At 50.0% G+C, this 26,849-nt stretch overlaps 1 protein-coding gene and 1 pseudogene across 3 annotated transcripts in view; one reads left to right on the top strand and one right to left on the bottom strand.

Moving 5' to 3' along the window:
• The window catches only part of AGPAT3 (1-acylglycerol-3-phosphate O-acyltransferase 3), a 130,291-nt gene extending 112,619 nt beyond the window's left edge, over window positions 1-17,672 (bottom strand). For 2 of the 3 annotated variants that reach the window (XM_030914570.1, XM_030914574.1), the window contains exon 1: window positions 17,483-17,672. The gene's annotated coding sequence lies outside the window, so the exon portion shown is untranslated. The remainder of the gene's footprint in view (window positions 1-17,482) is intronic. The other variant, XM_030914573.1, reaches the window with a different exon arrangement.
• Window positions 17,673-20,521: 2,849 nt separating this feature from the next.
• Window positions 20,522-26,601, top strand: LOC104665973 (annotated as a pseudogene).
• The last annotated feature ends 248 nt before the right edge of the window (window positions 26,602-26,849 follow it).

Below are 26,849 nucleotides of genomic sequence, written 5' to 3'. Positions count from 1 at the left end.
TGGGCGTGGTGGCAGGTGCCTGTAATCCCAGGTACTCAGGAGGCTGAGACAGGAGAATCACTTGAACCTGGGAGGCAGAGGTTGCAGTGGGCCAAGATCGTGCCATTGCACTCCAGCCTGGGTGACACAGCAAAACTCCGTCTAAAAAAAAAATTAATAATACATTTTATTTAAGTCAGTATATCCAAAATATTATCATTTCTACATGTAACCAATATAGAAGAATATGAATGAGATCACTTACATTCTCTTTCATATTAAGCCTCTGAGATTGGCGTGCATTTCACGCCAAGAGCATATCTCAGTTCCCACCAGCCATGTTTCCAGCATGCCTCTGTCGGCTTTGTGGCTCATGCTGTCTGCCCCAGACAGCACAGGCTGAGATATGACAGGTTCTCTGAGGGCGACATCCTTCCCACATCCCTTTTCTGTTTGCATGTTAAGAATTTTAGAAGTTTTTAGCTTCACCAACCCTTTGCCTTCTAAAGTATTTATAGTGATTAATTTCTCCACTTGAGGCAGGTGCAGGGGTTCAATACTTTATGTATGTGTTTTCATATAAAGTATTTCTTAATTTAAGAAAAAGTTGACCCACTCCCCAAAATACAATGTAATCACAAGACACAAAATAAAAATTATGACAAAGTTATTAAATACTTCCAGTTTTCTTTTTCTTGCACAAAATTTGGAAGGAGAAAAAACTGATCCCTTGCTGGAAATAAATACATAAGTGACAAAGTAAAAACTATTAGTAATTACTATCACTTCCTTCTCAATTTTCTTTTCTTCCAAAAAAAGCTCTTACATTTATTCTCATTCATTCTCTCTCTCTCTCATTCTCTCTCTCTTCCCCCTCCCCGGCATTAAGAAAGACCAACTTGTAATCAAACCACCAGCCTCAAACCAAATCTACCTTGCTACAAACAGTTAACATACTGCCACCTGTCATGTGTTCAATTCACCACCATGTCAAACACAGTTGATTGGAAACGTCCAGGGACCAACACTCAGAAATAAGCCGCCTGCCCACTTAATGCCAGTAAGCAGGAGACGTCCAGCACCTGTCTCTAGACGTGTCCTTGTTTCCACTTTAGGGAGATATATGTTAGTGGAAATAACAAGGGTAATTGGCAAAATCATTGTGAAATGAATCTATCCTACCATAAATGTGATTGCAAATTCTGAAGTTGATTTGCAAAAGGCCACAGACATAGCTGTGACCCATCCCCACACTCAGTGGCAATACCACGGGGAAATGGGCAGCTACCATCTCTGAGTCGTCAGAATCCCTGCCAGTGAAGCTGGACGGTCCCCGGCACTCAAGATCAAAGCTGAGCTCCTGTCTGTAGAGACCTGCAGAGGCCCTTTCCCATCTTCCCGCCAGTGACTCACAAAGGCAGCCCTTGCATACCTGAGAAAGTGGCACCAGAACAAGACAAGAACAGGCTAACCAGGAGCCCCACCCAGCCCCTGCAGATGCCTCTCCGGTGTGTTCCACAGGAACGGCGGCCGCCCCTGCCACTCCCAGATCTCGGGCTCTAGGGGATAACAGATGCTGCCCTCAGCTATGCTGAGCCATGAAGTGATTCAGCAGCAGGGGAATCGGATGCTGGTCCAGGAACGCAGCGCCAGCCTGGGAGGCCACAGACACACACCAGTCTCACGGGTGCAGAGGGCCGGTGCCAACTGATGTCAAAGCTTAAGTCCACACCCTGAGTTTCCACAGCACTCCCGAGATGCCCGGGGACACAAGAGATGCAGGGCTGCGTCCTCCGCCCTGGGGTCATGCTACCCTGTTCTTCAAGAATAAACAGTAACAGAAATGGGCAGAACCCACGTCTTCTCAGCTCCACCCCAGGAGCGTAGGGAGAGGCCCACACACCAGGATGCGGGGACATGGGAGCTCACGGGAACCAAGAGTACCAGGTGCCGGGAGGTCGTCAGGCCAGCTCAGGACAAAGGTGCAGAGCTCAGGCTGTTGCTTCTAGATTGCTCTGCTTTTCAACGGGGGCGCTCATTGATTGCAGTCACTCTCCCCTAAGTGCCATCCTCCCCGGGTGGCCCAGCCAGGACTCAGAATGCACGCAGCCACACACAACATGGCTGCCCCGACACGCACATGGCACAGCAGTTCCACGTGCCACTGTGCCATCGACAACGCATTTTCACATGTGCTGCCTCACAAACTGCTGAGGCAGCACAGACAAGGAGACAACTGGGAAGGCGAGCAGTGCAACGTGAACTGAAGCGGGCAGGCCACAGAGACAGAGCCACAGCGTGAGTCTGTTGTGTGTTAAGAGTGTGTTTATCTAACTCACACTCGGGATAGGAGCAGGCCACCTCAGCAAAGTGACATCCAGGTCCAAGTCACCGGCAAAAGGAGAAAGAGTGTTCCAGGCAGGCTAAGGTCCCAGGCAGAGTGTGACCAGTGGGGCAGCTTGAAGACGGGGTGGGGGTGCATCAGCAGGCGTCGTCACGGGGGGCTGAGCAGGCAGTGGCGGGGAAAGTGCGGGGCTACCGAAACACTGCCTCTCGTGCTGCGGGGAACAAGTGTGATGGGAGCTGAACTGGAGCGACCCTCACGCAAGGTCACGGGCAGACCCGGTCGAAGATGAGGCTGGCGGTGGGGCGGGGGGTGGGCAGGAGGAATCATGAGGGTCAAGGAGAAGGGGGTGAAGGAGATGGAGGAAGGGGGTCATATATAGGGCCCGGGTTTCTGTCCTGGACACCAGTGGAGACAGAAGACAGAGCAGACAAGATGGTGGTACCAGAAGAACGGATGGGAGTGGGCCTGCTGGGAAGATATCCTCAGCCAGATCTCAAGAATAGCACCCTTTCAGCCAGGCGCAGTGGCTCACGCCTGTAATCTCAGCACTTTGGGAGGCCAAGGCGGGCGGATCACCTGAGGTCGGGAGTTCAAGGCCAGCCTGACCAACATGGAGAAATCCCGTCTCTATTAAAAATACAAAAAATTAGCAGGGCATGGTGGCACATGCCTGTAATCTCGGCTACTCAGGAGGCCGAAGCAGGAGAATCGCTTGAACCTGGGAGGCAGAGGTTGTGGTGAGCTGACATGGTGCCATTGCACTCCAGACTGGGCAACAAGAGCGAATCTCAAAAAAAAAAAAAAAAAAAAGAATAGCACCATTTCAGGTGCTTCCTAGTCTTTTTCTTCACATTTATTTTCTACTTTTGAAACCTGACATGCCCTTTAACTATTACTGGCATATGCCATGTATATGTACAGCGGTTCTTCAGTTACCAAATAAAAGTCATCTGAAGAAAGCCAGTTGAAAGGGCAACCTAGGCCAGGCGCGGTGGTTCACACCTGTAATCCCAGCACGTTGGGAGGCCGACGTGGGCGGATCACGAGGTAAGGAGATTGAGACCATCCTGGCTAACACAGTGAAACCCCGTCTCTACTAAAAATACAAAAAAAATTAGCCAGGAGTGATGGCAGGCGCCTGTAGTCCCAGTTACTCAGGAGGCTGAGGCAGGAGAATGACATTAACCCGGGAGGCAGAGCTTGCAGTTAGCCGAGATCACGCCACTGCACTCCAGCCTGGTCAACAGAGCCAGACTCTGTCTCAGAAAAAAAAAAAAAAGAAATGGCAACCTAGTAAAGTAGCAGAAAGCATCTCAGGTGGGATGGGTGACAGGGAAGTTAACAAAAAGTTAAGTTTATAAGGACAAAATCTGAGTCACATTTTGCAATTGTTAAAACTGGTGGGCTGGGCATGGTGGCTCACACCTGTAATCCCAGCACTCTGGGAGACCAAGGGGGGTGGATCGCCTGAGCTCAGGAGTTCGAGACCACCCTGGGTAACATGGTCAAACCCTGTCTCTACTAAAATACAAAAAATTAGCTGGGTGTGGTGGCACGCACTGTAGTCCCAGCTACTCAGGAGACTGAGGCACAAGAATCACTTGAGCCCTGGAGGCGGAGGTTGCAGTGAGCCGAGATCCTGCCACTGCACTCCAGCTTGGGCTACAGAATGAGACTTTGCCTCAAAAAACAACAACACCAACAACAAAACTGGTGAAAAGCATTTGATAATGATGTACTCAGCGGGGAGGCTTCCCAACTTTAAACACCCTGGAAATTACACGTTGTCCTCCACCAGGCAGTTTTAGAGTTAGATAAAATTTCCCCTCAGAGAGTCGGGTCATTTTGGTATATCTAATCTGTGACACTCCTTCTACTGTCATTATGGTTTCATTCATCAGGATTGATGTAGTTCCACCTACACCATCAGCAAGTTCTTCAATCTCAGATTTCTGCTATATGATCACTTTCCATCTAAGTCAATTACATCTTTAGACATCCCTTTTGTGAGCCCAGGAAATGAGCCTAAAGTAATTCGAGATCAGTCCCATTCCTGGACTCCTGGCAGGAGCAGGGCTTCTCCAGGGAGGCTTTGCTCCCTTCAAGTCTTGCAGGAATCTACAGACAAAGCCCACGTGAAATGAGCCCACAATCCAAAATCACAAAGTGTGTGGCAGGCAAACCTCGGTGAGCAAGAGGCAGCAGAACAAGCAGCAGAGTCCAACCCTCAAAAAATTCAAATTTTAGTATTTGTTAATACTGTTATCCTTTGGTATTATCAGTTACAGTAGAGAAAATAAGTATGTTTAGACATAAAGAGAAAATAAAAATAAATGTAAGGAAAAGAATACCAAACAAGAGGAGAGGCAAACTTGGAAAGAAACAAAGAGAACTTTCAGGAATGAAAAATATAATCATTTAAAAAATGTAAATTAAAAGAACAGGTTAGGCTGGGCGTGGTGCCTGTAATCCCAGCACTTGGGAGGCTGAGGTGAGAGGATCACTTGACCCTAGGAGTTCAAGACCAGCCCTAGCAACATAGCAAGACCCCATCTCTACCAAAAAAAAGAAAAGAAAAAGAAGAAGAACAATATGGGTTAAATATTAATAGCACAGAGGCCAGATCTCAAGAATAGCACTATTTCAGCCAGGCACGGTGGCTCACGCCTGTAATCCCAGCACTTTGCGAGGCCAAGCTGGGTGGATCACCTGAGGTCAGGAGTTTGAGACCAGCCTGGCCAAATGGGTGAAACCCATCTCTACTAAAAATACAAAAATTAACAGACACATGAAAAAATGCTCATCATCACTGGCCATCAGAGAAATGCAAATCAAAACCACAATGAGATACCATCTCACACCAGTTAGAATGGCAATCATTAAAAAATCAGGAAACAACAGTTGTTGGAGAGGATGTGGAGAAATAGGAACACTTTTACACTGTTGGTGGGATTGTAAACTAGTTCAACCATTATGGAAAACAGTACGGCAATTCCTCAAGGATCTAGAACTAGATGTACCATATGACCCAGCAATCCCACTACTGGGTATATACCCAAAGGATTATAAATTATTCTACTACAAAGACACATGCACAGGCCGGGCGCGGTGGCTCAAGCCTGTAATCCCAGCACTTTGGGAGGCCGAGACGGGCGGATCACGAGGTCAGGAGATCGAGACCATCCTGGTTAACACGGTGAAACCCCGTCTCTGCTAAAAATACAAAAAACTAGCCGGGCGTGGTGGCGCGCGCCTGTAGTCCCAGCTACTCGGGAGGCTGAGGCAGGAGAATGGCGTGAACTCGGGAGGCGGAGCTTGCAGTGAGCTGAGATCCGGCCACTGCACTCCAGCCTGGGCGACAGAGCGAGACTCCGTCTCAAAAAAAAAAAAAAAAAAAAAAAGACACATGCACACGTATGTTTATTGCGGCACTATTCACAATAGCAAAGACTTGGAATCAACCCAAATGTCCATCTGTGACAGACTGGATTAAGAAAATGTGGCACATATACACCATGGAATACTATGCAGCCATAAAAAAGGATGAGTTTGCGTCCTTTGTAGGGACATGGATGCAGCTGGAAACCATCATTCTTAGCAAACTATCACAAGAACAGAAAACCAAACACCGCATGTTCTCACTCATAGGTGGGAACTGAACAATGAGATCACTTGGACTCGGGAAGGGGAACATCACACACTGGGGCCTATCATGGGGAGGGGGGAGGGGGGAGGGATTGCATTGGGGAGTTATACATGATATAAATGATGAATTGATGGGTGCTGACGAGTTGATGGGTGCAGCACACCAACATGGCACAAATATACATATGTAACAATCCTGCACGTTATGCACATGTACCCTAGAACTTAAAGTATAATAAAAATAAATAAATAAATAAATAAATAAATAAATAAATAAATAAATAAATAAAAAATACAAAAATTAGCCAGGCATGGTGGTGGGCACCTGTAATCCCAGCTATTCATGAAGCTGAGGCAGGAGAATCACTTGAACCCAGGAGGCAGAGGTTACAGTGAGCCGAGATCGCACCACTGCACTCCAGCCTGGGTGACAGAGCAAGACTCCATCTCAAAAATAATAATTATATATATATATAATTATAATATATAAAATATATATATATATACACATATATATATATATACATATGGCACGGTGGATGGAGATGAAGATAGAGTTGCTAAACTGGAAAACAGAGCTGAAGAAATAACCTGGAATGAAGCATGAAAAGACTGAAAGGTAAAAACATGAACGAGAATTTAAGTGGCTGGGAGGATGGTACGAGAAAGCCAAGCATAAGGCAGATGCTCTATGGTTAACCCTTCATATCTAGGGTTCCACATTTGCGGATTTGACCATGGATCAAAGATATTTGGGGGGGAAAATTCCAAAAAGCAAAACTCAAATTTTCTACTCTCTACTATGTTAAATCCACATTAATGAAGTTATATATAGGCATTGTATTAGATATTATAAATAATTTAAAGATGATTTAAAAATACATGGGAGGGAGGCCGAGGTGGGCAGATCACGAAGTCAGAGCTCAAGACCAGCCTGGCCAACATAGTGAAACCCCGTCTCTACTAAAAACACAAAAATTAGCCGGGCGTGGTGGTCGGTGCCTATAATTCCAGCTACTTGGGAGGCTGAGGCTTGAGAATTGCTTGAACCTGGGAGGCGGAGGTTACAGTGAGCTAAGATTGTGCCACTGCACTCCAGCTTGGACGACTGAGCGAGGCTCCATATCAAAAAAAATATATATATATATATATGAGAGGATGTGCACAGGTTATATACAAATACAACAACGTTTTATATCAGGAAATTAAGCATCCACTGATTTTGGTAACCGTGTTGGGTTCTGGAACCAATCCCTATTGGACACTGCAGAATAACTATATTCAACAAAATAATGGCTGAAATTTTTCCAGAATTGCTGAAAGACATGATACTTTATCTTCAGGAAGTACAATGAATCCAAAATAGGATAAATAAAAAGAAACCCATGCTAGAAAGACCACAGTGAAGTTGAAAAACACCAGAAATAAAGAGACTATAAAAGCAGCCAGACAAAAAGCCTACTACTGACACAGGAAGGACACTCGAAATGACAGCTGACTTCCTAACAGCAACTTTATAAGTCAGAAGATACACAAGAGAATTCAATCCTTAAAGAAATGCCAGAGACTCAGTGCTATACAGACTACATCCTCTGCCCATGAGCCTTTCAGCTGATATCATAATAAAAACACAACCTAAAATCCTCAATGCCTTTGGACATAAAAGCATTCATGGGTCATGGAAGAATAATAAAATTGTAAAATGCTGAACAATGAAAATACTACATATCAAAACAAACAAAACGACAGTACAGCAGAACTAAGTAGGAAAGCTACAAAGCCTTAAATGCTTATGACAGGGCCGGGCGCGGTGGTTCATGCCTGTAATCCCAGCACTTTGGGAGGCCAAGGCGGAGTTCAAGACCAGCCTGGCCAACATGGTGAAACCCAAACCCTGTCTGAGGTCAGGAATTCAAGACCAGCCTGGCCAACATGGTGAAACCCTGTCTCTACTAAAAATACAAAAGTTAGCCAGGCATGGTGGCACATGCTTGTAATCCCACCTACTCAGGAGGCTGAGGCAGGAGAACCACCTGAATCTGACAGGCGGAGGTTGCAGTGAGCGGAGATCACGCCACTGCACTCCAGCCTGGGTGACAGAGGGAGACTCTGTCTCAAAAAAAAATAGCAAAATACTTATGACAGAAAGTTGAAAATTAAGAACCTAACCTTAAAGAAAATAAAAAAAGAAAATGTTTCAATTCAGCAACCTAGAAAGAGAATGCCAGAATAAACCCAAAGAGTGTAGAAGGAAATCCTGACAATGAAAGCAGAAATTAATGATACTGAAACAAAGACACAGTGGAGAAAATCAGCAAGACTAACAGCTGGTTCTTTGTGAACACGAGTAAAATAGATGAGCCTCTGTGAGATGAGTCTAGAAAAGAAAGGTAAAACCATTTTAGGAATGAAAAGGGTGATTTACTGTCAGATATAGTAGAGATCTAAAAATTAAGAAAATATTCTGTCCTTTGTATTAAGAAACTGATAACTTGGGCGGGGCACAGAGGCTCATGCCTGTAATCCCAGCATTTTAGGAGGCCGAGGTGGGAGGATCACCTGAGGTCAGGAGTTTGAGACCAGCCTGGCCAACATGGTGAAACCCTGTCTCTATTGAAAATGCAAAAATTGGGCGAGCGCAGTGGCTCAAGCCTGTAATCCCAGCACTTGGGAAGGCCAAGACGGGCGGATCACAAGGTCAGGAGATCCAGATCATCCTGGCTAACACGGTGAAACCCCGTCTCTACTAAAAACTACAAAAAAAAAAAAAAAAACTAGCTGGGCGAGGTGGCGGCGCCTGTAGTCCCAGCTACTCAGGAGGCTGAGGCAGGAGAATGGCGTGAACCCGGGAGGCGGAGCTTGCAGTGAGCTGAGATCTGGCCACTGCACTCCAGCTTGGGTGACAGAGCGAGACTCCGTCTCAAAAAAAAAAAAAAAAAAAAGAAAATGCAAAAATTAGCCAGGTGTGGTGGTGCGCGCCTGTAATCCCAGCTACTCGGGAGGCTGAAGGAGAATCGCTTGAACGCGGGAGGCGGAAGATGCAGAAGCCCCCTGTGTTCTCCTTCCAGGCACTAGAGCCTGAGTCCTCACGGCACGTGGGTTTTGCTGGTGCACGTGCTTTATCTTGATGGAGTCTGGCGCCGTGCACGCTTCTGTGGCTCACTCCTTCCTCCCAGCATTATCCTCCAGAGGCGCACACATGTTGCTGCCTGGAGGATCTACTTCCTTCCCCTTTCCATGGTGAATGTAGCACGAGGTTATTTTTCATTTTATTTGGAGACAGGCACTGAGAGAGCTCCCAGAGTCTGACTCTAACACATATGCCGCTATGAACACCTTAGCATGTCCCCTGGGAAGCAGATGGCAGGTGCACCCCACACTCAATGCCATCTCCTTGCAGCTCCTGCCATTCTCTAGAGCAGCCATGCTGGCACCAGTGCTCCATCTGCCCCCACATCTTCTCCAGCACTTGTCCCCACGGTCTTCTAAGTTTCGCCATCCCAGCAGGGGGGAGGCCACGGCTCTCTGTGGTTTTGTTTCTGTGTCTCCCTGGTGACCCGTGACAGTGGACCCTTCCATCTCTCCAGCTCCTGGCTTTTGGGTCACTTCATTTGTATTTCTCACACCAGGCCTCCTCTGCTTCGAGGAGGCAGAGTGGGACGATTCGGAACTAAGTGGCCACTGTTTGTACCCACACCAGAAGGCAACACGGCAGAAGCATTTCCCTAAAATCAGGAACAGGACAAGGAGGGCCTGTCACGCTTCCATCCAGCCCTGCCCAGGGCCTGGTCCAGGCAGCAAAACAGGAAGGAAAAATATGAAAGATACAAGGAAGAAACAGAGTCTTCACCATTCCCACATGACATGAATGTCTACTGAGAAAATCCCCAAAATCTACAAATTTTAAGCAATGGCAAGGTGATCAGCTATGAAATCAATACCCAAAAGCCAACTGCTTTTCTACAGAACACCAGCAAAGAATCAGAAATCAATAAAAATAAAAAACATCACTTACGGCCGGGCATGGTGGCTCATGCCTGTAATTCCAACACTTTGGGAGGCCAAGGTGGGCAGATCACTTGAGGTCAGGAGTTGGAGACCAGCCTAGCCAACATGGTGAAAACCTGTCTCTACTAAAAATACAAAAATTAGCCGGGCATGGTGGCACATACCTGTAATCCCAGCTAGTCGGGAGGCTGAAGCAGGAAAATCACTTGAACCCAGGAGGCAGAGTTGCAGTGAATTGAGATTCTGCCCCTGCACTCCAGCCTGAGCAACAGAGCAAGATTCTGTCTCAAAAACAAACAAACAAAAAAACACCATTTACAAAAGCAAGAACAATAATAAGAGCACCTGGGAATAAATGTGAGCACAGAGTGTCAGGCGGAATGTGGAATACCACAGCGTTTTATCAAGACACCTAGGAAGACCTGCACAGCCAACTCCAGAGGGATAAAGTGCTTAATCAGAGAAAGCAAACTTTACAACTTTTACAAAAAAATACAGAATACAGGCCAGGCACGGTGGCTCACGCCTGTAATCCCAGCACTTTGGGAGGCCGAGGTGGGCGGATCACGAGGTCAGGAGATCGAGACCATCCTGGCTAACATGGTGAAACCCCATCTCTACTAAAAAATACAAAAAATTAGCCGGGCATAGTGGCGGGTGCCTGTAGTCCCAGCTACTCGGGAGGCTGAGGCAGGAGAATGGTGTGAACCCGGGAGGCGAAGCTTGCAGTGAGCCGAGATCGTGCCACTGCATTCCAGCCTGGGCAACAGAGCAAGACTCCATCTCAAAATAATAATAATACAGAATAAATCTGTGACCCAAGAATTGGGAAGAACTTAAAAGTAACATGCAAAAGGCACTACCTAGAAAAGAAGGATGGATAAAATTACACATTACATTAAACTATCTTTTCACCAAAACAAAAACAGTACAAAGATAAAACTCAACTGGGAAAAGTATATAATGCACACATTACAACCAAAGATGAACATCCCGAATCTATAAGGAAATATATAATATGGAAACTATATACAAGGAATAGGTGAGAAAAAAACATAACCCAGAAGAAAAATGGATGAAGCACATGAACAGGCATTTCACAGAGAAGGACACCCATGACTCATAAATACACAAGATGCTCAATTTCATCCAGCAGGAAGGCGTAAAGAAAGACCACAATTGCACAACAGTTTGCATCGACTATCTTTGCAAAAATCAACAGCAATGCCGAGTGCTAACGAGTATGTGGATCAACCTCACACATTGCTGGTGGCTGTGCGACTTGATGTCATTCTGGGACACAGCCCACTCAGAGGTAAGCATGCAGGACATTAGAGGGCTACCCACGTGTGCCCAGAAACACGGACACAGAACATTCCATAGAAACAGGTCAAGATTAGAAGTGCTTCTGGTAACTGTATGGATGCATTCTGAAAACATTATTTTTTTGCAGGCTTTATCTTTGCATAGATCTTATGGGAGGGTCTCCTGTAGGCACTTAAAGACAGGTGGAGTTACTTTAAGACACTGTGGAGTTACTTTGTTTTCCAATTGATGTTATTCTCTTAGTACCATCTTCTCCTTTCCTCTAAGCATCATCAGAGAATGCTGTTTCCAGCAGGCATCCCTGAGACACAGGCAATGATTCTTTTGGTTTCATCTGCACATAAATTCTTGGGATTTTTCCCCTCTCTTCCTGCGTTTTGGAAGTGCCCATTTTGTCCTCATTTAATTAGTTCAGTTACTTTGTTTCAAGAAATAAACAAATACTGTAGCCCAGAGGCTGTAAAAATAGTAGCCCCAGCTGAATTCAGGTGGCAACATTTGTAATTTGGCATGTGCAGTTTGTTAAAAATAAATACATTGCATATAAAACTCCAGATATCTGGCTTCTCTCGGAAGACTAATGATGGAGTCACTCCAGTCCTACACCCACCTAGCCCTGCTCAGCTGGGGGTCAGTGGCGGGTGGTCAGGTGAGCCAGACCCCATGGAAGAGGCCTCAGTTTCTCACTCATATTCACCACCGCCACCCCTTCCTAGGCCTCATGTCTGCATTCTCACTTACCTTTCTGGCTGGACCCTGCCAGAATCTGTGTTTACGATTTTCCTGTATAGCTTTATTTATATATTTATTCATTTACTGAGATGAAGTCTGGCTCTGTCGCCCAGGCTGGAGTGCAGTGGCACGCTCTCAGCTCACTGCAAAGTCCACCTCCCAGGTTCAAGGGATTCTCCTTCCTCAGCGTCCTGAGTAGCTGGGACCTATGCATGCGCCACCACACCTGGCTAATATTTTTTTTTTTTTTTTTTTTTAGTAGAGATGGGGTTTCATCACGTTGGCCAGGCTGGTCTTGAACCCCTGACCTCAAGTGATCCACCCGCCTCGGCCTCCCAAAGTGCTGGCATTATAGGTGTGAACCACCGCACAGGGCCCCAATAATTCACTAACATTTAAAGAAAAGAAATAAAAGTTATAAAGGCTTTGGGGCTCCAGGAAAATGCAACGCCAGCCTGGAGCTGGAACTGAACTGCATGACAAACATATTTTCTAAGCAATGTGCTAGAACTTTAGTCGTAGTAATAAGCTCCTGATTTAGAAAACTGAAAACAACCTGTGTGCACTGAAACACGTGTGTTCTGATCGCTGGAGTGCATTTGAAAATTCCCAGCCCACCAGCACTTCGCCTCCCTGAACCAGCTCACTGCCAGCCACGGCAGGGAGTCCACGGAGGATGGCTGTGGTTCGCTTTCTAAAACTAATCCAAAATCCCGCCCGCCCATGCCACATAGTGAGTCACAGTTGGGACTGTCTTTACTGTTCCTTTTGTTTTTGTGGATTATCAAAAGTCACTGAACTTAGTCAGGCGTGGTGGCAGCACCTATAGTCCCAGACACTTGGGAGGCCAAGGTGGGAGGATCGCTTGAGCCCAGGAGTTTGAGTTCACCCTGGGCAACACAGTAAGGCCCCATCTCTAAAATAAATGCATAAAATTTTAAGTCCCTAAACTTTGTCTCTGAGGCTGCCATGGAGCTCTGCCAGAGAGAGTAGCTTCAAGGTGACAGGTGAGGAGGCAGGTGAGCCACAGCCTCCTTGCTGAGACACCTTTGGGACTCCTTCAGGGGTAACGACCAAAGGGGGTACTCATGCAGGGCCACCCTGGGGGTCCACTTGGCACTGGGCTGGCTGTACCTAACTCAGGGCTGAGTCTGAGGCTCCTCCTCTCCAGCCCTGCTCCTTCCCGCCTCCTCTCACGGGGGTCAGAGCTGCCTGGAGGTCTGGGTGCTCCCCAACCATCCTCTGCAGGGTTTCTCCCTGCACTCCGCATCTCATCTTGGCACCTCCTCCCCAAACTGATAACCGCGCAACCCAAATTGACGCGGTCTTCCTCTAACAATCTGACTTCTGTCTATTTGAGCAAAAATCAATGCTATTACACCATATTTTACAAAGTATAACAACTGATTAATTTCTCAATGCAAAGATTATGTGTAGCTACCTAATAAAATGCACATTTGTTCACTCAATCAATCACTCCAATTAGACTAGGACAAGGGCCTAAATCAGAAATCAATCAAAGAAAAGCTTAACCCAATCATCAGCACATTCTTCACACGAGGAGTCAATAAACAGCTCTTCATTCTACTCCCACCAAGTGTACCATAAAAAGCTCAGCGTAGATGAATTTACGTCAATTGAATTAATTTTCTTCTTGATTCCATACCATATCCAGCCTGTATCTGTGTCTATCAATTCAGATGGAGATTTCAGAGCCCCCAGTCCAGCAAGTATGGCCCTTCTACAAGTGAAAAGCGTTTAAATGTATGCTACGTATACGTGAAGCCAATGACTTAGTCTCTGTTTCAGAAATGTAGATTTTCATCTATTGGATCTTACGAGCGTCAAGGTGGTTTGGTGGAAAGAATAACAGCTGTGGATTCTATCAGACCTTTGTTTAATTCTAGATTTGCCCAAGCTGAGATGCTGGCCAGGCTTCCCCATTCAGTTTCCCATGTCAGTGTCTCTGTCAGTTTCTGTGTGATGGGGTAAAACCACTCTCTTTACAGGGGTATAGAGGAGCTTATAAAATAATAAGGTAAGCAGGTGACAGACTCAATGTCAGGTCAGCAAGTAGGACATGAAGAAGAGAACAAGAGTCACCAAGGCTGCTTGGTACTTGCAGCACTGGTACTCAGCTCCCGGCACCTGGCTGAGAACCAGGAGGGCAGACAGTCAGGGGTGAGTAATCGATCTCAGGACAGGTATTTCCTTATACAGCTTGTTACTACTGCTCATTTTACAATTTATCATTATTGTTATTTACTATGCATTTCATTCCTTACCCGCTTTCGGAAAGGAATCGAGACCATCTCCATCAATGATGCATGGCCTTCCCAGTCACTGGGGACAGGCCTCTGGGCTGCAGGCACACTGTCCCACCAAGGGCACCCAGCTCCACTTTGAGTCCTAAGTGACACAGGGCACGCCAGCCAGGAGGGAGATTTCTGCCTGTCACGCACTGAAGGATACTTGTGTTGCTTTCAATTCACCACCAGTAACATTTAAAACATATCCTATCTGCAATCCTACCTAGGCTTGGGAAAAGACGTGGCCAATTTAACCCCAGCATCCATGTAGCCTAATGGCCAGGTAGACTTTGGCCCTGCAGAAAGAACTAACGCCAACTTTCACCATCGACTCGGCCTTCCCGCCTCCAAAACTAAACGCAGACACTGTCCCAAGGTTATTAGAGTGACATCTCCTGCACTTTGACAAAGAAAATCAAAACACGACCACTTCGAAATGACTACATGAAAGCCTGTCAGAAGGTGAACCACTAATGCATTTGCCTAAAATGCAGCACTTGGAAACTGGTAGCTTAGAATTCATCTTGAAATCATCATGAAGTGGTTTTAGGAAGGACAGACGACTCATTGTCATGTTACTTTACCACTTGAAACGACCTTTTTAAAACCCCAAACACTCTTCGGTTAACCAAAAGTAAATTCCCATGGAATTTCTGAGCAACTGTCTTTAGAAAACTCAGTCCAACTTTACTGTAACAAAAATCTTGCAATGAGATGGAGTAGCTAAAGATCTCACATTAAACAAGTCATTAAAAAGGAAACAGTCAAATGTAGCCAATCACATCCCATGCTGTGCTCTAGAACTACCAGTCCACCAGCGAGAGCTTGTAACAGGGAAATCACCAGAGTTTTTGACAAGGCCAAAGAGGGAGGGAAAATGTGGAAGCAGAAGCCATTTACCAGAGGTGGGTTTTGATGGTGACAAGGGGCCTGCACTGGCTCTTCAGTGCCAAGCACTAGGGGCTTCGGCCTGGGGTCTGCACTGTGAGAGCCTAAGCGGGGTGAAAGGTCGATGAAGAGGGTAAATGTGACTGGGCGAGTTAAGGACACCCCTCCGCCAAAGGAATCCAGGAAATCAGGCTCTTCTCAAACACACATTCTGATCTTCCCCTTCCCTGTTTAGGAGAATTTCAACATTTCCCACCTACCTCTGATTTGACCAGGGATAGCATCCGCGGAATTTCAGCACCCGGACTGGTCAGTGGAGGTGGGAGTTCCAAGGATGTAAGCCTCAAGTCCGTTTCCGTTTCGTGACATAACCTCGGGCAAGTAACTCAAGCCCTGTTTTGTCAGACCATTTGTTTAGGAGGTCAAAGTGCGGAGGGGATGGGAGGGTTGTGCATCAGTCACGTGTCTACGGCCCGGAACAGATTACTTTGGTGAATGTTCTTTTTCTAATTTCCAAAATAAAACCATTACGTTCAGTTTGCTTTCCCAGCCCTGGCACACAGACGCGCGTGCAGGCGCAGGGCGTAGCTCCCCGGCGCGTAGTCTGCACTGGGGCGGGGCAGCACCCGCCCTCCAGGAAGGCCTTTTGTAGAATCCACACCCCTGGGGACCTTCCCACCCGGCCACACTGCCTTTAACCCAGCAGTCTTCAGGCTGCTGCAGCGCGTTCCCCTGGCAGATATGCCAGGACAGGGCCACACACAGGTAGGGTGACCACAGAGGGCGGCCACTCCATGAAGTCAGCTTCAGAACATTTAAGGCCCCTAACCTTCCAAGGCCAAGGGGCCCTGTTCGGTCTGAATGTCAATGGCATGTAGCTGCTTTTTAGACAATGTCCTCAAGAAGATACCGAAGAGTAACCAGAAATGGATACAAGAAGAGCGTTGTAACAGGGACAGGCTAACGCCGAACTCTGCGGAGGAGGGGGACTAGTTGGAAAGGGGGAGCAGCAGGGGGAGCAGCAAAGAAGCAACCAAATTAAGAGAGTGCCCAGCATCCCCTGGAGACCCTTCTGAAGCTTTTACACTAAGACGAAGATCAGCAATTCCTAAGCGAGTCGGAGAAGCCGCGCCTGTAATTTAAAAGCTGCAGGATCCTGGGTCCCTCCAGCAGCCCGGGCCCGCCCCACCTCCCAGCCCCCAGCAGGAGCCGTGCACTCTGTTCTCGGCGTTGGCTTTCATTTTTAATGGGAGCCGCACGCTCATCACCCTCTGTCTGGAGGCCAACAGCCCACATCTTTCCTTCTAAGATCATGTTTCCCAAGAAAAAGAACCCAACTGCTCAAGTATTCTCTTAGACAAGGTTTTTAAAATTGTGCTTTAAAAAAAAAAGGTCTGGGAAGCCATTTATAAAAGCATTTTCCCCATGTCACTAAACTTCTCTCAAAGTTAAAAAAAAAAAAAAAAAAAAAAAAAACCTGCACCATTTTCAACTAGCTTCAAATACTAATAACCCTCCTTTGCTAAGTACTTGGGGCCCACTGTTCCAAGAGTCCTGGGGTGGCCGGGGTGGGTTTTCGCCCCCAGAGCTCTGGTTCCCGGACTGACCCCATCCCGTGACCCGCCCGGTGCAAACGCGCCGCCAGTCTCCGGGCCGGACGCACAGTCAACCCAGGACCCCGTAGGCCTCCCCGCGCGGAGCGGCAAAAAGTGAAACTGCCCCCACGGTCTGGGCGCGCAAGGAGGAGGCCCCTGGGGGGTCCCGGGTCCGCCGCGCCCCGAAACCAGGCGGCGGGCGTGTCCTGTCCACGGGGGAGCCGGGCGGGTCCCGGAGCAGAGTCCAGGACGAAGGGAGGGGACGTCCCCGCGGGAACCCACTCGCCCTCCCTCAGCCCCAGCCCGGGCCCCTCCCGGGCGCCCCGAACCCCCGGGCCTCCCGCCGGGCCCAGCGCCACCGAGGCTGCTGCGGGAAGTGGCCGGGGCCTCGCGCCGGACCAGACCGCCGGGGAGGCCCGGGTTGCGGGGGACGCACAGGACCCGGGCCCAGACCCCTCCCGGCCCCGCGGCTTCCCAGGCCCCGCGCCCTGCGGAGCGCGGCCGGCCCATTGCGGCGCGGGGCCCCGGGCGGCCCGAGGTCGGGCGACGGGGACAGGGGCGACCTCCGGCGGCGGGAGGGCGACCTCGGGCGGCGGCGGGGGGTGGGGGATGTGGGGGGCGGCCCGACCTCGGGCGGGGGCCTCGACACTCACCTGCAGCCGCCGCCACCTGCTCGTGGCGCGGGCGTCCCCCGCGTCGCCTCCGCGGCCCCGCTCCGGCCGCTGCGCTCCTCGGCCCTGGGCCCGGCCCGGCCCTGCGTCGGGGCCTCAGCGAGTGCGGCGCCCGCCGCCCCCGGCCCCCATCCCGCCGCCCTCCGCCCTCGGCCGCGCCGCCGCCGCCACTTCCTGTGCGCGGCGATCCCACAGTTCCGCCGGCGCGCGCGGGGCGGCCGAGGGACACGCGGGGGGGACGCGCGGGGGGACACGGGGGAGGAAGCGGGGGTCACGGGGGGACGCGCGCGCGGAGAGCGGTGTGGGCCGGGGGCGCCGGCGGGGCCGGTGCGGAGCCCGGGTGGGATCCGGTAACGGACGGGGCTGGGGACGGGGGGGAGGGGTGCGGCGGGCCGGGGCCGGGGGCGCGGGGATCAGAGAGGTCGGGACTGAACGGGGGGAGGTGGCGAAGGACCGGGCTGGGGTCCCGCGAGGGCTCCCACGGACGGCGTCGGGGGCAGAGGGGGTCGGGGCGCGGGGTGGGGCCGGGAGGGGCCTCCGAGCTCTGCCTGGGCCCCGGCATCTCCCCGGCCAGGGTCTCCTGCGGGCGCCGGGAAGTTTCGGGCGCGAGCTCCGCCCCCCGTCGGCCGGGCCTTAGGGTGGCCGTCAGGGGTCGCCGCGCGGCGGGCTCGGTGAGGACGGCCCCGCGAGCAGCGGCTCCGCGGAAGGATCGCGTTTCGGCCACGCGCTGCGCCCTTGGACTTATTCATAGTTGGCACCCGGCTGGCAACATCGTATCGACACTTGACCCTGGCGGGGGTGGGGGTCGCCCCGGAGCTGCCTGGAGAACCCACGCGGGTGCTGACGCCGTCCCCTCCGGACCGCGGGGCCGCTCAGCCCCAGGACAGCGGTTCCTGCGCCCCGTCCCCTGCACCTGGCCAGCGGCAGATCCCAGGACCCGCCCGGGGAGGCCGCGCAGGTGCAGCTGTCAGGGCAGGGGCCGCTGCGGGACCCGCCTCCTGCACCCGGTACCTCGTGTGACCTGGCGCCTGCTCAGGTCCTCAGGCCCAGGCTGGACTTGCTGAGCTTGGGTGGGCTTCATTTGAAAACCATTTTAAATACCAAGTACTGGTAGTGTCTACTGTGCCCCTTTTTTTCCTTTTATTTTTATTATTGAGACAGGGTCTTGCTGTGTCGCCCAGCCTGGAGTGCAGTGGTACAATCATAGCTCACTGAAGCCTTGAGCTCCAGGGCTCAGGCGATCCTCCCACCTCAGCCTCCCAAGTAGCTGGGACCACAGGCACACACCACCATGTCTGACTAATTTAAACAAAATTTTTTTTTGTAGAAATGGGGGTCTCACGGTGTTGCCCAGGCTGATCTCGAACTCCTGAGCTCAAGTGATTCTCCCACCTCCTCCTCCCAAAGCGCTGAGGTTACAAGCATGAGCCCCCGCACGCAGCCTGCACCTCCCTTTAAGCCTCCTCAAATTATTTCGGAAAATACTTAGACTAAAATAAAATGAAAGTACCGTGCACCTGTCCTACTCACAGTTCCCTTGTTCTAGAAAAAGGAGTTAAGCTTTGCAAAGCTCGTGGAATTCACCGTTTGTAAAACCTCTCACCCCTCTTGTCACTTTGGGTAATCTGTGCCGCAGATAAATCCCCACAGGCACCTGCGGGATGTGTGGATACAGGGACTTGATGACTTACAGCTCCACCTATAATCACAGGAAGCCTGAAAACAACCAGACACTTGGTTAAATAAACTCTAGAACATTCATTTGGCATTTTTAATTTAAAACATTTTTCTAAAGTTTTAATGTGATAATTCTGCATACGCTGATAGGATATAGTCTCCAAGATCTGTTAAATTAAAAAATAAAAATAGTGCAGAGCAATGAATATACAATGATGTGCTTTATTTAAAACAAAGAAAAAAATGGCCGGGCGCAGTGGCTCACACCTGTCTGTAATCCCAGCACTTTGGGTGGCCGAGGCGGGTGGATCATGAGGTCAGGAGTTCAAGACCAGACTGGCCAAGATGGTGAAACCCCGTATCTACTAAAAATACAAAAAAAATTAGCTTGGCGTGATGACAGGCACCTGTAATCCCAACTACTCGGGAGGCGAAGGCAGAGAATTGCTTGAACCCAGGAGGCAGAGGTTGCAGTGAGCCAAGATTGTGCCACTGCACTCCAACCTGGGTGACAAAGTGAGACTCCATCTCAAAAAAAAAAAAAAAAAAAAAAAGGCCGGATAATGTGGCTCACACCTGTAATCCCAGCACTTTGGGAAGCCAAGGTGGGCTGATCACTTGAGGTCAGGGGTTCCAGACCAGCCTGACCAACACGGTGAAACTCCACCTCTGCTAAAACAAGATACAAAAATTAGCAGGGCGTGGTGGTGCTCTCTTGTAATCCTAGTTACTCAGGAGGCTGAGACAGAAGAATTGTTTGAACCTGGGAGGCAGAGGTTGCAGTGAGCTGAGATCTAGCCATTGCACTCTGGCCTGGGCAATAAAGCGAGACTCTGCTCAAAAAAAACAAACAAAAAAAACAGAAAACAATATAGTCAGATACAAGTCCAGAAAGCTCTTTGAAGATATGATACTGAATGGGCAGGGGTAAATAAATTTTATTACAATAAAATTTCTATGTATGTTAGATAGTAATGTTTGGATTTATCATGAGCATACATTTTATAATTCATAAATTTTATAATTTATTATTATTATTATTATTATTAGAAAAAGGGTGTCCCCCTGTTAGCCAGGCTAGGAGTGCAGTGGTATGATCATAGCCCACTGCAGGACCCCTCAAGGGATCCTCCCACCTCAGCCTCTCAAATAGCTAGGGCTATAAGCATGCACCGCCACGCCCAGCTAGTTATTTATTTTTTGTTTAGTAGAGATGGCGTCTCACTCTGTTACCCAGGCTGTTCTCAGACTCCTGGCTTCAACGATCCTCCCACCTTGGCCTCCCGAAATGCCGGGATTACAGGCATGAGTCGCCCAGCTCTGCATACTTATTAAAAACGAATTATGATGTACCTCTTCATTGAAATCTTGGATGGTTCCTTCAGCCTCACTTTGAGCTTTTAGATCAGCCCCAAATATTATGTTTGTCTCAGTGGTGTAAAACTTCACCGACAGACCAGCCTGGGCAACAAAATTAAAATTAAAATAAGCTGGGTGTGGTAGAGCACACCTGTAGTCTCAGCTACTCAGGAGGCCTAGGTGGGAGTCGAGGCTGCAGTGAGCCATGCACGTGCCCCCTGCACTCCAGCCTGGATGACAGAGACAGACCCTTTCTTCATTAGAATCTGTGATCACTGAGATCCAAGCCGAGCCCCTGGAGAACCGCAGGTGTGCAGACACTCAGAGAAACATTTAAAGGGAGCTGGAAGTCGGCCACCCACCCTTAACTGTTTACAGGGTTCCAGCACACAGGTGCTCGGATTGGCAGGAAACGTCATCACTAACCTTTATTGAGCCCTTGTTATGTGCGTAGATTAGTTCACTAACCAAAACCAGGCCACAAGGTAGAGATGATTGACACCCCATTTTACCTTTAAGGAAACCGAGGCATAACAAACCTCTCTACCTTATCCGCCAGCACACGGGGCAGCAGAGGCAGGCAGCCCAGCTCTAGGCCCTGATGCAGTCACAGCACAGCATCTTCTCCTGACCCGGTCATGGGGTTAGTTGTTAAGAAAGAGACTCGTGGCCGGGCGCGGTGGCTCAAGCCTGTAATCAATCCCAGCACTTTGGGAGGCCGAGACGGGCGGATCACGAGGTCAGGAGATCAAGACCATCCTGACTAACACGGTGAAACCCCGTCTCTACTAAAAATACAAAAACTAGCCGGGCGAGGTGGCGGGTGCCTGTAGTCCCAGCTACTCGGGAGGCTGAGGCAGGAGAATGGCGTGAACCCGGGAGGCGGAGCTTGCAGTGCGCTGAGATCCGGCCACTGCACTCCAGCCCGGGCGACAGAGCGAGACTCCGTCTCAAAAAAAAGAAAGAGAGACTCGTGGTGAGCCAAGATCATGCCATTGTACTCCTGCGTGGGCAACAGAGTGAAACTGATCTCAAAAAACAAAAAAGAGACTCAGATCCTCAGCCTCCTCAATGAAAAACGGGGCAAAGGGAGATTCTGACCTTGAGAAGTATTTGTCCAGAGAGGGGATTTTTGCAAAGAATGAAAAGAGGAAAAGTAGTTTTTTTATTTGTTTGTTTGAGACAGAGACTTGCTCTGTTGCCCAGGTTGGAGTGCAGTGGCACGATCTTGGCTCACTGCACATCCTGGGTTCCAGTGATTCTCCTGCCTCATTCAGCCTCCCGAGTAGCTGGGATTACAGGCGCCCGCCACCACCCCTGGCTAATCTTTGTATTTTCAGTAGTGATGGGGTTTCACCATGTTGGCCAGGCTGGTCTCGAACTCCTGACCTCAAGTAATCCACCCACTTCCACCTCCCCGAGTGCTGAGATTACAGGTGTAAGCCACCGTGCCCAGCCTTTTTGGCATTTATTGTCCACGGTGCGTATGAGCCAGGCCCTGGGAAAGGGGTTCCCTCTTCATTATTGGCTTTAATTCTCAGCCTGAACTTGCCGACATCTGGCCTCACAGATAAGCAAACTGAGCCACAGAGGTGATCCCAGGGCCAAATGGCAGATTGACGCCCACCTCCACACCCAGAAGGAGGCTTTCCAGTTCTGAGGGGGCCTCACTGGAAAACTTTCCCATCCAGCCCCGCCCAAGGCCCAGGGGGCCCAGTCCGGCTCAAGGCAGGTCAGGGGAGAGGACAGGCAGTGGCTGGCAGCAAGGAGGGCCCTGGAGCAGCTGGGGTTGGGTGCTGAGTCACGCGACTGCCAGGGGAGCTGAGAGCCAAGGCTCGGCGCCAGCCTGTGACCTTAAAGGAGGACGTTACCCATTTGGTCTTAGTTTCTTTTTTTGTAAAATGAGGAGGTTCCCACCCAGACTTCCCTGATCTCCAAGAGGATGCCAGGAGAGCCAGGGGCCCTCGGGGTAACTCAGGAATTCTTAAAAGCCCAAAGACAACTCTATGTTTGTCTCAGATGTAAAAGTTTACCAAAACGAGAGATAATAACTTTGTGTAAATACACGAACACCAGCGTGTGGACGCTAATCTCTGCTGAATGGACGTTAACTATTTTTGGTTATATGTAATAGGAAAACACTGCAAACAAAAGCATTTTTTTTCCTAGGAGACACATTATTTTTTAAACATAGACTTCTACAGAGGCAAAAATCATAAACAAGATCTTTCACAGCAAAGAGATTGGAAACCCTGGGTGCCCTAAGACCTCGCCCCTGGAAATGATTCTTGAGAAACAGTTCAGTCTGGAGGCGCTGAGTCAGATGAGATGGTTGCCGTCTGTCAGCGGCGTTTGAACCAGAGCAACTCCATCTTGAACAGGGGCTGAGTAAAAAGGCTGAGACCTACTGGGCTGCATTCCCAGACAGGTAAGGCATTGTAAGTCACAGGACGAGATAGGAGGTCGGCACAAATACATGTCATAAAGAACTTGCTGATAAAACAGGTTGCAGGGAAGAAGCTGGATAAAACCCACCAAAACCAAGATGGAGACGAGAGTGACCTCTGACCGTCCTCATTGCTACACTCCCGCCAGCGCCATGACAGTTTACAAACGCCAGGGCAACATCAGGAAGTTACCCTATTGGTCTAAAAAAGGGAGGCATGAATAATCCACCCCTTGTTTAGCATATCATCAAGAAATAACCATAAAAATGAGCGACCAGCAGCCCTGGGGCCGCTCTGTCTATGGAGTAGCCATTCTTAATTCCTTTATTTTCCTAATAAACTTGCTTTCACTTTACGGACTTGCCCTGAATTATTTCTTGTGCAAGCTCCAAGAACCCCCTCTTGGCGTCTGGATCCGGACCCGTTTCCTGTAACACATCCATCCCCCATCCCAGGGGTCAGCAGAGAGTAGAGAGCGACTCCGAGAGGACCCTGGCCTCATCAGCCTGGAGGTCAAGGTCACAAGAGCAGGCCAGCGCCAGCAGGTGGGGAAGTGTCTGCACAGAGTAGCAGCCCTGCCTGTGAGTCCAGACCTTATCTCCTCCTGCAAAGTGGGGCAACAGTAACTGCACTGCGCAGCAGCTGCGTGGTGGAGATTGCGGACCTGCAAAGCCCAGTGCGGGGCCCCGGCAGGTGAGAGCTGCGAGCTGTGGTCCACACTTCGCACCCTCTCAGCAAGTGTCAGAGTCTGAGGAGCTCCAAGGTCCCGGCTGAGGAAGGAGCAGAGACAGAGAGAGACCAAGTGGAGGCTGTTGGGATGCAGGCCGAGGCTGCCCTCTTCAGGCACCCCAGCCAGTCCGAGCAGGCGGGCTATGGCGCCCCATGCTCCTGGCCACCAGCCTTTGCTTGGGGCCTGGGTCTGAGGCTCGCCTGCCAGTCCCACTCCCCTCTGGTGTCTTTCACAGGAGTTACGATGCCCCGCATGCCCCGTGCACCCAAACCCCACTGAGTGTCCACCGCCCGGAGGCCTACGTGACACAGGGGACTGCAAAGGAGACCTCAGCCTCCCCCTTGCTTAGAAATGCGGCTTTGACCAGAGCACCTCCTGGGACCCACACCCTACTCTGCAGGCCTGTTTCCAAACTGAGGACCACCGGCCCCTTAAATTCACGAAAGCCTTCTCATGAAGGCAGGAACCACTGCCCTGAGCAGGCCCCGGACACAGGGAAGGGGACAGACCCGCTTCAACTCCCCAGTGATGCGTTTCCCCCTTAGAAACCACGGGGTAATGTCATCTCTCAAAGGAAGGCCTCCTTTCCTCCCAGACGCCTGCACACCAGGACACGCGCCATGCACACACGAGCAAGCAAAAACTTTAGTGTCTCTCTTTTACACAAATATTTTTTCAAATTGCACTCTGGGAAAAAACAAAACAAAACAAAACATGCATACAATTTCTAAAAATTCACAGCCAGGCGCAGTGGCTCACGCCTGTAATCCCAGCACTTTGGGAGGCTGAGACGGGCAGATCACGAGGTCGGGAGATAGAGACCATCCTGACTAACATGGCGAAACCCCATCTCTACTAAAAATACAAAAAATTGGCCAGGCATGGTGGCAGGTGCCTGGAGTCCCAGCTACTCAGGAGGCTGAGGCAGGAGCATGGCGCGAACCGGGAGGCGGAGCTTGCAGTGAGCCAAGATCGTGCCACTGCACTCCAGCCTGGGCGACAGAGCGAGACTGCGAATCAAAAAAAAAAAAAAAAATCACCTGTTCAAATTTTGAGTTTATTTGTTTTGAGACAGGATCTTACTCTATCACTCACCCTAGAGTGCATTGGTGTGATCACTGCACTCTGCAGTGCTGCTCACTGCAGCCTCGACCTCCTGGGCTCAAGTGATCCTCCTGCCTCAGCCTCCCCAGTAGCTAAGACTACAGTTGTGAGCTACCATGCTCAGCTAAATTGTCTTTTTTTCGGTAGAGACAGGGTCTCACTATGTTGCTAGGCTGTTTTTGAACTCCTGGGCTCAAGTGATCCTCCCACTTTAGCTTCCCAACAGATTTGGGGGTTTTTGTTGTTGTTTTTTGTTTTTGTTATTTTGTTGTTTTTGTTGTTGTTTAAAACAGAGTTTTGCTCTTGTTGCCCAGGCTGGAGTGCAATGGCGCAATGTCAGCTCGCTACAACCTCTGCCTCCCAGATTCAAGCGATTCTCCTGCCTCAGCCTCCTGAGTAGCTAGGATTACAGGAGTGTGTCCTCACCCCCAGCTAATATTGTGTTTTTAGTAGAGATGAGGTTTCACCAAGTTGGCCAGGCTGGTCTCGAACTCCTGACCTCAGGTGATCTGCCCACCTCGACCTCCCAAAGTGCTGGGATTACAGGCATGGGCCACCAAGCCTGACAAATTTGTTTCCTTCCTTCCTTCCTTCCTTCCTCCTCTTTTTCCTTCCTTCCTTCCTTCCTTCCTTCCTTCCTTCCTTCCTTCTTTCCTTCCTTCCTTCCTCCTCTTTTTCCTTCCTTCCTTCCTTCCTTCCTTCCTTCCTTCCTTCCTTCCTTCCTTCCTTCCTTCTTTCTCTCTTTCTTCCTTTCTTCCTTTCTTCTTGAGACAGAGTTTTGCTCTTGTCACCCACGCTGCAGTGCAGTGGCAGGATCTCGGCTCACTGCAATCTCCACCTCCCGGGTTCAAACGATTCTCCTGCCTCAGCCTCCTAAGTAGCTGGGATTACAGGTGCCCACCATCACGCCTGGCTAATTTTTGTAGTTTTAATAAAGATGGGGTCTCACCACGTTGGCCAGGCTGGTCCCGAACTCCTGACCTCAGGTGATCCACCCGCCTCAGCCTCCCACAGTGCTGGGATGACAGGCGTGAGCCACCGCGCCCCGCGATTTGGTATTTTAAAGGCGTGCAGGAGAACCCAACAGCTCACAGATCCGATTTACCACCTAATGCCTGGGAAACAGGGAAAGGAGCAGCTCAAGTACTGATGCTGGTGGGGCCAAGGAAGTCTTCCAGAAAAAAGCCCAGCGAGTTAGCATGAAGCGAAGTTTTCTCAGAAGGGTATTCAGTGCTTTAGGCAGCGCGATTTAAGCGTAGACATAGATCGCGATTATAAAATATTTCACTGAGCTATTACTGCAGGGAGAGATCCCACAAAGCTGAGCAGTCAAGACGTGCGACTTCACCGAGGACCAGTGCAGAGTTCAAGGCTGCCTTCCGGCTGTTTGACTGAACAGGTGATGGCAAGGTCCTTCCAGCCCCTGTGGGGACGTGATGAGGGCCCTGAGCCAGAACCCCACCAACGCCGAGGCGCTCGAGGTCCTGGGGAACCCCGAGAGTATGAGGTGAACGTGGAGGTGCTGGACTTTGAGCACTTCCTGCCCATGCTGCGGACGGTGGCCAGGAACGCGGACCGGGGCACCTATGAGGATTGTGTGGAAAGACTTCAGGTATTTGACGAGGAAGGAAATGCACCATCACGGGTGCAGAAATCCGGCACGTTCTTGTCTCACTGGGTGAGAAGATGACAGAGGAAGAGGAGAGATGCTGGTGGCAGGGCATGAGGACAGCAATGGTCGCCTCGACTCTGAAGTGCTCGTCTGCAGGGTGCTGAATGGCTGAGGGTCTTCCCAGCCTCCCAGAGCCCGGGCCTTTCCCTGGGTGACATTACGTGTCTAGCCTGAGGCTCCCTCAGGCCTCTGGTGGTAGCACCTTTCCCATCTCGTCTCTCTTGGATGATGTTTGCCATCAGCATTCACCAAAGAAACTTCCTCTCTGTGCACCCCCCACCCAAACAAATTTCAAGGCTGGGCACAGTGACTCACGCCTGTAATCCTAGCTGAGGTGGGCAGATCATTTGAGGTCAGGAG

Source organism: Rhinopithecus roxellana, chromosome 13 (genome assembly GCF_007565055.1).
Source record: "Rhinopithecus roxellana isolate Shanxi Qingling chromosome 13, ASM756505v1, whole genome shotgun sequence".
Classification (NCBI taxonomy): Eukaryota; Metazoa; Chordata; class Mammalia; order Primates; family Cercopithecidae; genus Rhinopithecus; species Rhinopithecus roxellana.
The sequence above is the reverse complement of the archived record's forward strand: the minus strand, read 5'-3'. Positions and strand labels throughout refer to the sequence as shown.